Here is a 5,036-nt window from a genome sequence, read left to right as displayed (position 1 = left end):
TGGTTTTATTTTCTTGAGGATCATGGCAGGACTGCAAAACAGTTTTATACAAATTTAGATCCAGGTGTTTCAATACCATTTTTTTTTTGTAAATAAGCTGACAAAGCTCCTCACCAAATTCAAGTTTGTACATTAGTTGTTTTAAAAAAGAAAACAAAAAATTGAGTTTTATTGCTTTGTATGTAAATATGTGGACCCAGGAACTGTTGTTATTGAGCAAAAAGTTACCATTCAGGGCAGTTAACTCTGTTTAATAATCAGACAAAATGTAGACGAGCTTTTTAAAGCCATATAGTTCTAACTCTGTACAGTAGATAACCGGCCTGTATTATTGTAACAATAACTCTTAGCGATGTATAGTATAATCTATATAGTTTGGAGTGCCTTTGCTTCCATGATGTTTTGAATTTTGTTTTCATTGGTCATCAATTTTTCGTAACGAATGCCTCTCACATGGAAATATCTTTGCTTCCCTTCTTTCAGCAGTTCCAGGGTCAGTAGCATCGTTCAGAGAAATGGCATCCATAACTAGTTTCGTTTTGAACCATGGCTTTGTCGTAGGCGTTTCAAAGTCTGCCCTTTTCTTCTCTCCCACCACCCTCCCCTATAACGGTGACCGGTTTCATTTCGCGTTTGCTCTCTTGGCATTGAGGCGGCAGGAATCCTTTTTGCTCGTCTTGTTCCCAGTATATCCGTGAAGAGTTCTCGTAGACAGCAGCTTCAAGGAGCCTCCATTTTGGACTCTTTATTCCTCCTATAGAGGCAAAATTTTGGATTTGGCATAGAAGAGGTTGTAATGGGAGGGGGGGTAGAGTAATCTAGACACATCCACCCCTCCCCGCTATTGTGCGGAGATTTAAAAAATCTTGGCCAGGGATTAATCTGTGGTATTGAGGGGCTGTAGAATTACCTCTCTTCCTCCCGCCTCCACCCCACCCCCCGCCCCCCCAATTGCTGTTTTCTTAAGGAAGTTGACCTTAATTTCTTGTGCCCAGCACAAAAGGCCTTGCTTTTAAATCTTTGCTCACGTGTGTGTTCTACCTTGTTAGTATTCCACGTAAGAGTGTCTTCAATGGCAAAATGCTGAACTTTTTATCATACCAAAGGTTGCTGGCTTTTGTTGGGGGTGGGGTGGGAGGGTTGCGTATGTGTGTGTGTGTGTGTGCGTGCGCACGTAACCATCTTGTGTTCATTCCAGTAAAGCAGAGGCTGCACTTTTTCTGGTGACACAGAGGTCAGTGGTAGCATTTTGTTTCCGACAGTCCACTCTGAATTTTAATTTTGCGGCTTGGTTTCGAATGAAGTCCCTTTGTGTGCATTTGGCATGTCCCCGAAATGGCATTAATTTTGCTCTGCGTCCATGACTGAAATGTCAGGCAAGACGCTGGTTCTTTTTAACTTCGAAGTACTTTCCTTTAGCTAAAAGAGGAGATAACTAACATTTTACTCAAGATAGATTGCTCTAAAACCAATCTAGCTGATGCTTGGACATAGTTCCTGTTATTAATAAACCAATTAATGGTGGATGTCTGTAATTAATGTTCCTTTGAAATGTCCCCAGACTAGTAAGAGATGTTCCCTGAAGAACTTTTCTCCATTAGAGATCTCATCCACTGGAGGTCAAAACCCATAAATGAAAAGCACAGTTCAGTATCTAGCCTAGGACCTACTTTTCGGTGTAAGCATCAGAGAGCCTTAGAATTCTCAGTGTTTTTTTACTGGGGCTTTAACCGAACTTCTCAAATTTCGTTCTTCGTTTTTGTGTTTAAGGCAGTAAAAGCAAAATGGAAAGGCATATTAAGGCAAGTAACCCAGAAAGTTAGCTTGAGATACGTATCTTCCTTCCTTGTGTTTGTTCGTTCTTTGTTTTGTTTTCTTTTTTTTTGGGGGGGGGGGACAATTTATATATATAAGTCACAATTTATATATATAAATAATATGCTTGCCTGTACAATTTGCATTTGTTACTATGTTGCTGATAGATCACTCGGGCCTGTACACACAATGAGTGTTATCACTTCCATCTTAAAAGCAGAAATCTAAAAAAATATATATATAATGGACTGTGGGTTGTATACAAACTATGGCATACACTTGTGCAAAGCTGTCTTGATTCAAAGAAGAAGCAAAACGTATAACATTATTACTACTTGAATGCCTCTGTGACTGATTTTTTTTCATTTTGAATATAAACTTTTTGTGGAAAGTATGCTTAATGTTTTATTATTTTTACCTCCTCCCTTTCTGCTCCTTTGTAAATACATTTTGTTCCGTGTGACTTGGTTCGGAAATAGTTAACTGGTACTGTAATTTGCATTAAATAAAAAGTAGGTTAGCCTGGACATGAAATTTAAAATGCAAAAGTGTGTGGTCTTTATTTCACAACTTGTGGCCATTTCTGCCCACTTCTCTTAAAACTCTTTTCTTCCACTGTTCCTGGTCACTTCTGTCCAAAAGCAGCCACCCGCTCCCAAAATTGGCCCATATAGAAAAACTGCAGGAAAATAGCATGTTTTTAAATAGCCTATATTAATCCATGATACCTTTGCAAGTGAAAATAGTTTCCGTCTTCTACCAAAATGGTTTGATTTGGTGGAGAGATGTGGGTTCCTGATTTGCTGTGAGCATTAATAGCAGTGCCCCAGTTTGTGGTTTACCTGCCAGATGTGCTGAGACATTTCCTAAAGCGCTTCCTTTAGTTCAGCCTTTATTTCAGCCCCTTCTTTTGGCGGTGCCGTGAAGAGTTCGTGATAACTACGTCTTTGGGGGAATGTCACTATCTCTGAGCTGGGGTTTTTTTCCAGTCCTGGATAATGTATGTATTAAACGTGATCTGTGTTCACACAAAACAAAATTTGGGGGGGGGCACTCCCCTAGATGACTGGCTGGAGCCATTCTGTTACTCTCCTAAAAGGCTAGATGCCAGGTCATGTGACAACTGCTTCAATAAAAAAGTATATTGCAAAAAAAGGCTTCTTTTTATTTATTTGCAGGCACGCACACTCCTCATCAACTGCTAGCCTTGTTCATGCACTCTTCTGTGTTGCTGTGTTATGAAGGCACAAGGTAACGGTACGGTTCCTTCCCACGGGGCCTCAGTGGTCGTCAAAGGGGGTGCTGCTCAAAACACGGAGAGTGCTGTATAGATAAGCGCAATGTATATTTCTCTAGGGCAAGGTCTCCCAACATGGTGCTGGTGGGCACCACAGCACCCACCCACCCCTTTCCTGGTAGCTGCCAAATGCTTTCAGAAAGTAGGTGGGGCTTTCGCCCAGTAGGGCTTCTGATTGGTCATTGGAGATCTGATCGGCTGCACAGAATTTTAAGAAGTTGCGACAGCTGCAGTTGCCATGGCCGCACAAGGATCTTCACTGTACAACTGAAGCCGTGTTTATGCGAGAAAGCACTTTTAAACAATTTTCCTTTAAAAGGCATCCTGTTAAAACAGTTCCTGCCTGAAATGTTAATTACTGTTATAGTTTATGCATGACCTCCCTGAGATTTCATGGCTGGCTCCGCCTACTGTGGCAGCCATTTTACGATTGCATCCAGTGTCAGAATTCCAAAGTTGCCTACTATAGGACCTTAAGTTCTGCTTCTAGGAATGCTGTTTGGACTCTCTGTGGAAACTCTGGCTTCGGGCATCTGCAAAAACACGAATGCTGAATTACAAGAAATGTGAACAAAGATTCTCTAAACTGAAAGACGCCTTTTTTCTCACAAAAATAGCTGCATGAGGTTGCTGTTACCGGGATAATGGTTCTTGTGGATACCTCGTGAGGATTCCTTTTTGCTCTTCCTCGTGTTTTCTTTGCGGCCATTCCTGCCGATGCTTTCTGTTCTTTCACAGGACTCTCGACACATCTGGTCTTGTAAGGGCCCATTACAGGTTCCAACGTCCGACAGATCATTTAGTCCAATAATAAATAAGCATGGAGAGGATTTGGGCAACGACACCTGTCTGTCCAAGCAAGTGAAGAACAAACAGAGAGAATCACAGAAACAGGTACCAAAACAAGACCATGATAACCTTACTAATTAACAATTTGTACAAATTCGCTTTATATTTAAATAAACAGTGCATTACATATAATGTGGAAAAAATGGTAATAGAATTATAATAGAATTGCATGGAAAAGTTACAATTGTTGCCTCTTCATGTATAAAGTTCAAAGGCCCAGAAGCCACGATAAAAGCTGTGTTCCAACGATTTTTCTTTTTTTCTTTTTCTTTTTAATCCCCGGAGGGAAATTTTTTTATTTTGCAAGTGCTACAAAAACTACAAAGAAATATTAGGCAAGGGACTACAACTAAGGATAAAGGAAAGCAAACCACACTAAACTAAAACCCCAAGAGGAGGAGATCTTTTCACTGTTAGTAAAAATGTTAGTACAATTAGTTTTAGTATCACAATATACTTGTAGAGTTTTTGCTTATAACAATTTGATATTTATATGTTATTTTGTTAGTTGTTATGAGAGAAGTCTCTGATCATCTTCTTATTCTTCGCTTCAAAAGGCCATTTTCCAAGTCCTTCTGCCTTTACTTCAGCTTTCTGTCTCTAAAATCATATACCACTCTGGCTGGTCCTGCACCCTTTTCTGCCGCAGAATCCTCTTCTGTTCCCGAGGTAACAGAGTTACTAGACTTCGTTTCTTCCTCTTTGGACTCTTCGTCTGTCCCCAGCTGACGTCTCAAAAATTCTTTGGCTTTAAAAGTGGAGTCTATCTTCTCTCTTCTATTGTTGATCTTAAAGATGACACCCTCCGGAACTGCCCACCTGTACGATATCCCATTAGTTTGAAGAAAAGAAATTAAGTCCTTGTAATTTTTCCTCTTTTGTCTAATGTCAAATGGAATGTCCTTTAAGGTTTTAATGGTTACATTTCCCATTTTCAGTGGAGTTGCTGAAGTTGCTTTTAAAATGGCATCTCTGGTTTGTCTTCTTACAAACCTAACCACTATTTCTCCAGGTAGGTTATTTTTTTAATGTAATTGGAATATGCCCTATAGGCTGACTCCATTTCGTTTACCAG

Source organism: Gekko japonicus, unplaced genomic scaffold (assembly GCF_001447785.1).
Source record: "Gekko japonicus isolate JY-2015 unplaced genomic scaffold, Gekko_japonicus_V1.1 scaffold170, whole genome shotgun sequence".
Lineage (NCBI taxonomy): Eukaryota > Metazoa > Chordata > Lepidosauria > Squamata > Gekkonidae > Gekko > Gekko japonicus.
Note: the sequence above shows the minus strand (reverse complement) of the source record.